Raw genomic sequence first — 13,142 nt, 5'->3', positions numbered from 1 at the left:
GGAATGTGTCAGTTTCATCCTGACTGTATCTCTGAAATGTTTGGCCAAGTTTTGAAGTGACTTCAGCCAGACTCTGGATGTTTATTTTATTATAGAGGAATTCTCAAGTGTTTGGGCCTTCGTAGAGCTCATCTCAATGGCATTTAAGCTGGAGCAATTCCCCTTGAGTGTGTGCGTCTAATGTTTGTTGTGTGTGAGTGGGGTGAATGGGAGCAGAGAGTGGGAGTGCGTTGAAAAGGTTAAGATTTGATGTGATAAGAACCCCCCTTCCAGTCCCCAGTCCGCTCGCTGCACTGAGCTGTTATGGTAATTAACAGATAACCTTTAATGAGGTGTCGACCTCGTTAGGCCCTTAACGAGGAAAATGTCACCCCACTGTGGCATTCTAACAAGGAGGGGGACATTGGAGGGACATGTGGACACAAGATGATGTCACTCGGGGTGACAGCGGTGTTGACCGAACTGTTATTGTCTAAATGTCATCTGACCACTGTGTCCAGCAGCCTCTTCAATGATGGAAATAGGGGCCTTAAATCAGAACTGTGGCTCATAAATGCATAAGTGGCTTATGATTTCCAATCAGGGATGCGTTCGCAAGTAATTTGTAGCTCAGCATGTGTTTTTTAAGCTTTCTAAGCTCTTATATATATATACTGCAACAGTGCCCATCCCCCTTTTCAGTGGTGCTGGTTTCGAGTTTATTTTTCCCCATAGGGATTTAAAAAAATTATTATAAGCCATGTACCAAGCCAATCAGCTACGAGGTGAATCACAACACAAGCACAAAATATTTTGAAAATCGGACAAAAAGATAAAGGAACAAGACTGCACTTTAAATGGGTCATGAACTGTGTTGTTTTTTTGTTTGATAATGTTTCCTGGGCTGCACTTATAATGTTAGTATGCTTTTTACATTAAAAAATGGTCATAATTTAGAAATAAAAGGCATTTTTCCTACCCTGATTTTAGCCCTCTTATTTGAACGCTCTGTTTTGAAGTATTAGTTCACTTTCAAATGAAAATGACCCCAAGCTTTACTCACCCTCAAGCCATCCTAGGTGTATATTATGACTTTCTTCTTTCTGATGAACACAATTGGAGAAATATGAATAAATATCCTGACGCATCCAAGCTTTATAATGGCAGTGAACGGGATCAACGAGTATGAGCTGAAAAAAGTGTCTCCATCCACATCCATCCATCATAAACATACTCCACGCGGCTCCGGGGGGTTAATAAAGGCCTTCTGAAGCGAAGCGATACGTTTGTGTAAGAATATCCATATTTAACAAGTTATGAAGTAAAATATCTAGCTTCCGCCAGACCGCCTTCTGTATTCAACTTACGAAGAAAGTGTAAAACTCTTGCAGTTCAAAAAGCTTCCCACGCCTTCCCTATTAAACTTATGGAAAAAGATTAACTGACTCGACAGCAATTCCGTTTTTTTCATAATTTAATATATATAGATCGACTTGATTAGGTCATTTGCAGTGCTTCATGGAAGTGGGTGGAGCTAAAGAGCTTTTTTCAACTTTCTGTAGGCTGACGGCTTCAGCAGAAGCAGATACCATGGACAACAACTCTCTATAAGGCTATTGTTTTGGGACTAAAGCAAGTTATATTTTTAAATCGTATGGCCCAATATAGGAGGGGCTGAGATTTGGTGCTCTTAGGGTGGGTTATTTTATGAATGTCAGTTTTATGCTCCTTAAAGACTTGGTACTAAAAACAAACAAACAAACAAAAAATACAAAAACAAAAAAACTTCTCAACATTTCTATTGTTATTATCCAGGAATAAATATATGGTTCAATGAACCTACATTGACCAATAGAGCAGCGTGTTGTCAGACTGTATGGGGTAAATTGTCACAGCCAATAAATAGACTATTTTACAGTAGATGTTTCAGGAAGATATTTTAGCAGTAAAACAATTATGAAACAGTTCAAAAATTCAAGAAACAACGAAAACATAACATGTAACAGAAAAAATAAATATTAATAAAAAGAAATATTGTAAATAATAAATCATACATTTTATAAAGTATCATTTTAAAACTTGATAGCTTGATCTGACCTGACCCTTTTTTAATGTTTTTGAAAGAAGTCTCTTATGAACGCAAGGCTGCATCAGAATACAGTAAAACATTAATATTGTAAAATATTATTATAATTTAATAATATTGAGTATATTTTTTCTATTTTAATACATTTTAAAATGTAGTGTAAAATTGTGTAATACATGTAATTTATTGCTTTGATGCAAAGCTGAATTTTCAGCATCATTACTCCAGTCTTTAGTGTCACATGATCCTTTAGAAATCATTCTAATATGATGATTTGCTGCACAAGAGAAATTTATTATCATCAATGTTGAAAACAGCTGTGCTGCTTAATTTTTTTTTCTTTGATAAATAGGAAGTTTAAAAGAACAGCATTTATTTGAAATAGAAATCTTTTGTAACATTATCAATGTATTAACTGTCACTTCAATTTCTTGCATCCTTGCTGAATAATACATTAAATAAAAAATAATAATCATGCAATGCATGTAGCACTGTACCCCCAACAGTGATTACCTATAATCTCTCACTTTTTGTATTTTTCTTTCTTGTCTTTTGTCTGTTTGTGTCCATATACTGGACAGAACTGACAGTCTTTATTTGTTCTAGTCTAGCTGAAGTCCCACTGTTGCTGTTGCTTTAATATATGGGACAATTGAAAGCCTCTGGGCCCCATTTAGCCTCAGACCTTCACTTTAGATAGTGGAGATGAAGCAGTGGCTGCTTGACTGTTGATTTAAAAATAACCCTTATTCAGAAAGATTAGCATTAGCCTACATCATCATGCTTTATTCTGTACTGTCAGCCTATATATTATAGGTAAATGTGCCTAAAGAGTTCACACTAGAATTTGCATTTTATTATTTTATTTTATTTTATTTTAATCTCTTTGGGCCAAAATAAAAAAAATATACCAATCCCGCACACTACCAATCATGCTAAATATATAAATTTATTATTAATACAATCAATGTTTCGGTCCACTGACCTTCATCAGGCATATGTATAATATTACAGACAAGACACTTTAAAAACAGTCCCAACCAATGAATGTAGTCAACACTACATGTGAACCAATCACCAACAAGGACTCAAATGTTCAATAAAAAGCACTTTTCAATATTACAAATTTCATTATTTACAAAAAAATGTAATCATGTTTGTAAAATCACAATGTCAAACAATTCATATCTTAACAAAATTATCCCTTCACGATCAAACATACACTTAGAAATACAATAAAAACAAACTACAACATTACATTAAATAGTGCTTCATCATTTAACCCCAAGGGTGATAAGGTTTGCAAAGTCACAATCCAAAAAATTTCTTTGGGTTAAGAAAGAGTCTGAGTTTGTGATATATAACTGCATGAGAGGATAATATATGAGCCGTAAGTTTCTCGCCGACATGCTGCAGTATGTTTTTTAATGCTTTATTTTACATCAGAACTGACATGACATAAAGTCAGATATGTAAATGATTACATTTTGACATCACTACCCACAAATAACCTGATTTATTTATGTCATGTAAGCGCAGTTTATTTGTGTTGTCGGGTTATTGGTTTGCATGTAAACCCGAACAACAGGCTATTTAAATAAGCTGACTTTTGTGGTTTATCGGCGTACTGGTTTGCATGTAAACGTGCTCATTGTTTAGCTTAAAATAATTTCAGATGCTTAAGATCTAGTGTGACCACTATGGAATAAATATCAATGTGTGTGTATATGTGCTTGGGTGAGTTTATTAGCCTGCAGCTTTTGAGCACAAACACCAAGGCCCTGCTGAATCTCTTCTGAAGTCTCTGGAGGGTTCACAGCGAGAGTCAGTCTAGCTCAACCCCAGCTTTAGCCGCTGTCCTTGCCCCTGGAGCTCAGCAACATAAAGAGCTGGATGAGGCTCAGTGTCTGCTCTCAAAGATGCCCTACAGAGGAGTCCATGCCAGACAGACAATAAACTACAGCCTCCAGCTCTCCCTCTCTGTCTTTTGCGTCTGTCTGGAGCACGTCGACATTGCCACAGGGGTGCCTGTGTGGGTTCTTGATGTTGAGGTGATTGAGCCTCTCTCTCCCGCTGTGCACTCGGCCCGCTCGGCAGCTCAGCAGACAGGTGCCAATTTGGATTGAGGGAGGGCACTCAGGTGAGCAGAGAAGTATGGAACCGCTGTAGGGCAGGACAGAGAAATAGCAAGTAGAGCCAAACAAAGAGAGATACTGGATTAAAAATGTTGCATTTGTAAGAGAGGGCTGGAGACAGTTCTTTTTTTTTTTTTTTTGGTTTGTCTTTTTTGTTCTCAAAACTGCAGCTGCACTGTAATACAATCATCACTCTTCTTCTTTGAAGTTCTTAATGGTTATTCACAGGAGTGAAAATCACAGAGCAGTGTATATATACACTATATTGCCAAAAGTATTGGGACACCCCTCCAAATCATTGAATTCAGGTGTTCCAATCACTTCCATGGCCACAGGTGTATAAAATCAAGCACCTAGGCATGCAGACTGCTTCTACAAACATTTGTGAAAGAATGGGTCGCTCTCAGGAACTCAGTGAATAGGTTGCCACCTGTGCAATAAGTCCATTAGTGAAATTTCCTAACTACTAAATATTCCACGGTCAACTGTTAGTGGTATCATAACAACGTGGAAGCAATTGGGAACAACAGCAACTCAGCCACGAAGTGGTAGGCCACGTAAAATCACAGAGCGGGGTCAGCGCATGCTGAGGCGCACAGTGAGCAGAAGTCACCAACTTTCTGCAGAGTCAATAGCTACAGACCTCCAAACTTCGTGTGGCCTTCAGATTAGCTCAAGAACAGTGCGTAGAGAGCTTCATGGAATGGGTTTCCATGGCTGAGCAGCTGCATCCAAGCCTTACATCACCAAGTGCAATGCAAAGCGTCGGATGCAGTGGTGTAAAGCACGCCGCCACTGGACACTAGAGAACTGGAGACGTGTTCTCTGGAGTGATGTAGCCTCAAGCCATCCTAGGTGTATATGACTTTCTTCTTTCTAATGAACACAATCTGAGAAATATTAATAAATATCCTAATGCATCCGAGCTTTATAATGGCAGTATGAATTACCAAACGAGTATGAGCTGAAGAAAGTGTCTCCATCCACATCCATCCATCATAAATGTATTCCACACGGCTCCGGGGGGTTAATAAAGGTCTTCTGAAGCAAAATGATATGTTTGTGTAAAAAAAAAAAAAAAATCCATATTTAACAAGTTATGAAGTAAAATATCTAGCTTCCGCCAGACCGTCTTCTGTATTCAAGTTACGAAGAAAGTGTAAACTGGCGTTGCGTCAGTTACGCTTTTTCCATAAGTTGAATAGGGAAGGCGTAGGACGTAGAGTAAGCTTTTTGAACTGCGAGAGTTTTACACTTTCTTTGTAAGTAGAATACAGAAGGCGGTCTGGCGGAAGCTAGATATTTTACTTCATAACTTGTTAAATATGGATATTCTTTTTACACAAATGCATCGCTTCGCTTCAGAAGGCCTTTATTAACCCCCCGGAGCCGTGTGGAGTATGTTTATGATGGATGGATGTGGATGGAGACACTTTCTTCAGCTCATACTCGTTTGGTAACGGTTACTGCCATTATAAAGCTCGGACGCGTCAGGATATTTATTAATATTTTTCCAATTCTGTTTATCAGAAAAAAGAAAGTCATATACACCTAGGATGGCTTGAGGGTGAGTAAAGCTTGGAGTAATTTTCATCTGAAAGTGAACTAATCCTTTAACCTACCCATAATTTTTCTAAGCCGTTACATGTCTTGAACAACAAGTGGCTAAATCAGATTACAGATGTGGCGACATGAAACTTCATCACGTCGAACAGGTAAGCTTTTACAGCCTAGTCATGCTTATAACTGCGCTCTTACAAATTATTCTAATTCAAACTTTCAGGGAAAATGTCTTTAGATAAAGACCGAAAGAGTTGGAATCTTAGTGGTGGTGATGTTGAAATCGTGCAACCGTGGTGTAGTTTGCGATTGGCCTACAAAGTGACGTCATAGTTCCACCACTATATTAAGTCTGCTTAAACCCCGCCCCTCCACAAATGACTGTAAGCTCACATTCATTTATGTGTTCAACACCCACATCACAAAATTTAGTCAACAGCCAATAGACAGAATCAAGTTCTTGCTCCACGTTATTTTTTTGGATAATCCGTTACAGTTTGATGTACTTAACAATGCGAAAAAAAAAAAAAAAAGATCTGTCACTACTTAGGTTTCTTCTGCATTGCATGCTTCGCCATTTTTCTACAAAAGTTTAAGTGATAAGATAACCATCCTCCTCCATATTACCGTCCTTTGTGGACTTTATTAGTATAAAAGACAGGCACAAATGTACACTTTGAAAATCCACCATAAATATTACATTTTGCAAATCATTTTACCATTATTTGGGATGCTCTGATCCTGATCTCGCAGGAAGGATAGCATAGCCTTTGTTTCCAACCTCCATCTGTGTAATTGTATGCATCATACAGCTGATTAATGATGAAATCAAAGGTGCCTTGTAGCAGTCTCATGCTGATGTCATTGCTGACATACACAGTCCCCCTGCCGGCTCAGAAATGCTTTATGACTAATAGATACGTAAACACAACAGACGAGCTACGCACCAACTCTCCTCTCCTTTCATCTCTCCTTCCGCTCAGGTCCTGAAGGGACGGATCAGGTTCATCTGTGTTCCTGCGGTAGAACAAGAGGGAGCCGAAATGCTAAAATCCCTCTTTTGATGTTGACGGCAAACCGAGGGGAGGAATAGATGTCTGCTTATTATACATATTGTCATATCAGCTGTACCAACCTAAGGATTTAAAATGAGCGTCTTCATTTCTACTCTTTGTAGGACGTATATAAATGTGATTCTGTGGAAAAACAATCACTTCAAATTTTTAAACCGATGTACACAAGCGCATCTCTCACATTTTCACTCTTATTATCTCACCGCCATCGATCCGGCCTTATAAACACTGCTACGGCGAAGCATACTTTGGACAGAGGTGCTCCGTCTTCCTCACACACCAACACACTTGCTCGTACGCGCTGTAATTGAGTAAATCTAAAGGGCAGAGCTCTTAGATGTATTGTTCAGGAGGTTAAGAGCTTCCTCGCCGCATGATGTTTTTTCCCACGGTGACCTTCAGCCGAGGCTGAGGCCACAGAGCGTGCGGAAACCATATTAACACTGAATAAACAAGGCAACCACGTACACAAACACTTGTTAAACACACAGAGTGGTTAAAACACACAGTAAACAGCTACCTTGTTGTCTCTGTAGATCACAAAGATATTAGCTCAGTTTAATTTCCCTTCTGAAAGGGTAATTAGTGCCTCCCTGCTCTGTGAGAAGTGTGTGTTCATGCCGGGCTTGTGTAAACTCACTTTATTTGCTTAATTCTTGTGAAATGTATAAAGAGATGTTATTTTTCTTGTCAGACTCGTGGCCTTCCCATCAAACGATTGCGATTGACAGTCGACATGGCAACATGGTGCCATGGTTACAGTTTGGTCACTGGGAATAAAGCAGGAGGAAAATGTACCTTTGAAATGGTGTTTGTTTGTGGATGCGAGACAGAAATGTTGATTTAACGCTGCTTTTGATTTTGCCGATAGGGACGTGCTGTTGTTTAAATCTCGGATCGTTGTCATTTCAGCTTAGCAAAGGAATATCACCACAAAAAAAGAAAAAAAAAGTGAAAAAAAAAAAAGTTGATGTGTCTGGTATTAGACTACATGGAAAGCACAATATCTGCTTTATTTCAATAAATATCTTTAAATAAATGATGATGAAATCAAATATAAGTATTAGATTAAAAATTAAACTTGGCTGTCTATACAGTAGAAAGGTGAATATTTTTATTTATTTATTTATTTATTTATTTATTTATTTTAATCTGTGCTACCTGACTAGAGAAAACGGAAAAAATGCTGTCGTCTTCCCTCAACATCCATAATGCACTGGGCATGTTGGCCACTCCCACCAGTCTGCTATGGATATGCTTACCAGATTCAAATACCACCTTGCTTTAGTAGGAAATACTCTTTAGCAAACTTTTTAGTGATAAACCTACCCTTACAATAACTGTTCTGTTACTTTTTGTCTTTTGGTGACAAACAAATGGGAATTTCTTGGTCCAGGTAACACAGAGAATGAGTAAACCTTGTTCATTTACATATACTACTGACATTGTAACAATACAAAGTGGGTTGAACATCGGCAAAGTTATGCTTTAAACAGAAATGAGCAACTAACAGAAATAAATGAAAAAAAAAAAAAGAGAAATATGAAACTATTGGTTTAAAGATACTGAATATGTATGTAGAAACTTTAGCATGGTTTATCACAATTCTCTGATTGGTGGAGATTGCAGAATCATGGGTAATGTTGTTATTCATCAGGAATTATCGATTATTTAAGAAACGAGTTGAAGTAATGTGGGCTGATGACAAGAAAATATATAATCAATTAACTTCGTAGCTCACAGTAGGTTTATATTTTATGTTTTGTAAGTTATCCTTAAAAATCAGTTCCCTTATAAAGAAATTGAATGGGATTTTTTTTTATAAAGAAATTGAATGCGAACCCAACTGTAGCACTCTATATTATGGATGCTTGTTTCCGCCACAGAATAAAACAATTTAAAATATAATTGCAACTTTTTATCTCACAATTCTGACTTTACATCAAAGTCAGAATTGTGGAATATAAACTTGCAAATGTGAGAAAAAAAAAGTCAGAATTGTGAGATAAAAAGTCACAATTACCTTGTTTATTTTTTATTCAGTGGCAGAAACAAGCTTCCATACTATATAGTATTTGGCCCAGTGTTTGTTCACACTTCTGCTGTTTTTTTACTCATTTGTAAAATTGGTGGAAAAATTTTCCTACTGAGCCTAATTTTGTTCATTGTTGAGCTTATATAGTTCATGACATTTTTAATAATTGTGTTTTAATGCCAGTGTTTGGTTTGAATGGCCAACCAATAGGCATTGTTAATACGTAGGTATTAATACATAACTTTCAAAGACACAAAACGTACATTTTTGTACGTTTAGAAAGGTGCTAAAACGTACAATATTGACGTAATTATGGCACTAAAACGTAAAAATACTTACGTTTTTACAGCGAAAAAAACGTAAAATATTTACGAATCTTATCAGGTCTTAAAGATATATGTATAATTTCCCTTTTATCGTTTTGTAGATAAATGTAAGATCCCTAAACCCCATCCCGAACCTAAACCTACCCATTTTATGCAGAATGTTAAAAGAATAAAACATAATGGGCAGAAATGTGTAGGAAAATGACAATTTTAGTAAAAATATAACATTAAAACGATATTTTGAGCCACTAATCCTACACCTACCCCTAAACCTACCCATAACCATTTCTTTAAACTACCTGCTAATATAAATAAAAGAATGACAGACAAACAAGCGTAATCACAATAATTTTTTTTTTTTTGCGAAAATATCAAAAGTGGTACCAAAAGTAGTTCAAATGATGATGAGTTCCAGTCACAGTCCTCTCTGGCGGTAATAGTTTTTTATAGGGTACAGAGCAGAATTTAACTTATTAATCCATGAAAATATGATAAATTAAATAAAATGGATGTGATTTGTGAATTTATGTTGTGTTTTGGTGTATCTTATGGTTGTATTGTCAGTCACTGCATAGGAGAAAACGCCTTCTGTGTCGCACAGCAAACAAACTAAATATTACAAAATGGTTAAACAATTACAGAAAATGTATTCATAAGGTTTTAAACTGTAGTCTTGTTTAACATTATGCAATCCTCCGAAACGAGCAGCACAAGTCACGAACAGAAATGTTATTTCATATTAAGTAGATGAGTAAACTGCTTTTAATAAATTCGACTAAAAACAACATTAAATCATTAAAGCCACGATTTTAATATTAATACATGGGAATTCATATACATTCACACTTTACGTTACATGATTTATGTTTTTATTGCTGTTAATACGCAAGTATTTTTACGTTTTAGTCCTCTAAATACGTCAATGTTGTACGTTTTTGTGTGTATGAAAACGTAAGTAAATGTACGTGTGGTAGAACCACAATTTACGTAAAAATACACACGTATTCTCATGAGATCATGTTGGGTTGGGTCCTGTAAAATCTGGGTCATGGCACAAAACCAGATGAGAACCACAGGTGTAGATTAACATGAAACAGCAAAATTAAATAGCTCCCGTTATAATTAGTGGCCCTTTCTGCACAGAAAGAGTCCAATGTCTTCAGTTGATTGTGTGGTGCTGTCCGTGGTCCTGAACACCCTTCAGCCGAAGCTCTGAATCACAGACTCTGTTCTTCTCCCCGGCCTCTGCTAGACCGCTGAGACGCTCATGTCGAGTGTATATTGCCCTAAAACTGCTGATCTATTTCTTTTAGTCTGACTAAACGTCTTTCTTTCCCTCTGCCAGACTTACGGCCTCCATCTCCAGGTCCAAAGCCCATGCAGGGAATTCTTAATCTCCCTCCCGTTCAGTCCCGGGGCCTGTAGCACCAAAGCAGAATGTACAATGTCACAAAGATTTTTAGAAACAGCCTTGCTCTCTGCCTTCCTGTGCCCCAGAGGTATTCAGAGCAGAAGAGCACAGAGAGAGTGTGTTCTTTGAATACAGAGTGTCTGTTCTGTTTTCAGGCAGTCTCCGCAAGCACCCTGACATTTGTCTTGTGTTTATGGCGGCCTGTGAGTGGCCAGTGCTGTCCAGTCATTTACAGCGCACTTCTCACACTCAATGACTTCCCCTACTAAATGTCATAATTGAAATTGGAGCTGATATTTATAGCTTGGGTGTGTGGAAGTGCATGAAGCAAGATGACTATGTGAACGAGTGTGTGCCTTTTAAACAGTGGCACGTTTAAGTGCGTTTTCAGGTATCTGTAACGGAGATTGGTTGTTAAGATTGAGAATATCTGACAAGGGCTTACAATAATGACGATAAATGCCAATGGAAGCCGGGCCTTGATCTTCAGCATCTCTTTTCATCAGAGGTGTAAAGAGTACCTGAAACCTATACTTGAGTAAAAGTATGGATACCTTACAGCGAAAATGACTCCATTACAAGTTACAATTCACCAATTCCAATACAACTTGAGGAAAAGTCTTAGGCCTAGTTTCACAAACATGGCTTAGATTAAGCCAGGATTAGGCCTTAGTTTAATTAGGATATTTAAGTAGTTTTTATAAATATGCCTTAGAAAAAAAAACATTACTGGTGTGCATCTTGAGACAAAACAATGGCATTGACATATTTTAAGATATGTCAGTGTTAGTTGCTTTCAGTTAAAACAGCTCAAATATGCATTTTAGTCTGGGACTAGACTTAAGCCTGTTCTGTGAAACCTGGGGTTCACAAAACCTAACTTAAGTATTTTACTTGTACTAAATGTAGACTCGAAGAAGCACTAGTCCTCAACACCTAAGAGAAATGCTGAGATTTTTGCACAGTATTTTTAACAAATCCTCAATGACAAAATTCATGACTGGAAAAATAGTGCAGGTGCATTTTGAAATGTTTTAACAAACCATCTTGTAAAGAATGCCATTTCAGTTCAGAGTATGAATGATCATATGCATTGAAAGATAACATTATACAAGCACTGTAAAAGGTTTTGCCACAAACTTGACTGGTTTCTCTTCTGTATGATTTTACATGAGTCTCTTCAGACCATACTGTACATGATTTATGAGCTTCCAGAACTTCTGATTGAGGCTGTGTGACCTCCTAATTAAACTCCTTTCCACAAATTGAACATGGAAAAAACTGCTTTTTATTTGTGTTATTGATACTTTTTTTATTTCTTAGTCTTAAAGGGATAGTTCACCCAAAAATGAAAATTTGATGTTTATCTGCTTACCCCCAGGCATCCAAGATGTAGGTGACTTTGTTTCTTCAGTAGAACACAATTGATGATTTTTAACTCCAACCGTTGCGGTCTGTCAGTCATATAATGCTTGTCAATGGTAACTCCATCTATAAGAGTAAAAAAAAAACATACACAGACAAATCCAAATTAAACCCTGCAGCTCGTGACGACACATTGATGTCCTAAGACACGAAACAATCGGTTTGTGCGAGAAACCGAACAGTATTTATATCATTTTTTACCTCTAATACACCACTATGTCCAACTGCCTTGAGCGCGCGCACGGCATCTGGTGTGTGAGGTCTGAATGCACTCTGATGCCGGAAGTGATCGCTCGCACTCACTGACATATACACGCGAAAGATCACTTCCGGCATCAGAGCGCGTTTTTAGACCTCACCGACCGGATGCTCAAGGCAGTTGGACATAGGGTAAAAAAATGATATAAATACTGTTCGTTTTTTTCGCACAAACCGATCGTTTCGTGTCCTAGGACATCAATGTGTCGTCACGAGCCGCAGGGTTTAATTTGGATTTGTCTGTGCATGTTTTTTTGACTCTTATAGATGGAGTTCCCATTGACATGCATTATACGACTGACAGACTGCAACGGTTGGAGTTAAAAATCATCATTTGTGTTTTACTGAAGAAACAAAGTCACCTACATCTTGGATGCCCTGGGGGTAAGCAGATAAACATCATGGGTGAACTATCCCTTTAAGTGCAAACAATAAGTGCAAAATCATCAAAGTACTCTCTTAATATTCAAAGTGCAAACAGAGACCAAAACAGAGACCAGAGCTAGGTGGTTACAACTACACAGCCCAGCCTAAGATAGGTTTGATATAGGGAGACAGGCTATTGTATGTAGACTAATTTGCACGCATCAGGGAAATCACATTTTACTTTTGCTTTCGAATTTGCAATCGCATTTGCAATCGCACATACTCTGTGTATAGGGACTCAGCAGTGCTGAGTGTGCGTTCTGCAAGATAAGACATTTATCAGACTCTAAGGCTCTGTTGCGCAATGAATCCTCCGCCATGGTCTTGTCAGTCATCTCTCCTTACTCTCGTCACGTAATCAGTGAACTGTGATTACTGCTACACTGCGTACAACTCTGCAGCTTGTGCTGGATGAGCAGACGTTTACA

The 13,142-nt window shown here is 37.7% G+C and overlaps 1 protein-coding gene across 1 annotated transcript in view; it reads left to right on the top strand.

Annotated features, from left to right (window-relative positions):
• LOC127502684 (secernin-2) overlaps positions 1-13,142 on the top strand; it is a 323,010-nt gene that overhangs the window by 95,739 nt on the left and 214,129 nt on the right. The gene's annotated exons all lie outside the window — the stretch shown is intronic.

Source organism: Ctenopharyngodon idella, chromosome 20 (assembly GCF_019924925.1).
Source record: "Ctenopharyngodon idella isolate HZGC_01 chromosome 20, HZGC01, whole genome shotgun sequence".
Taxonomy (NCBI): domain Eukaryota; kingdom Metazoa; phylum Chordata; class Actinopteri; order Cypriniformes; family Xenocyprididae; genus Ctenopharyngodon; species Ctenopharyngodon idella.
Note: the sequence above shows the minus strand (reverse complement) of the source record. Positions and strands in the feature narration are given on the sequence as shown.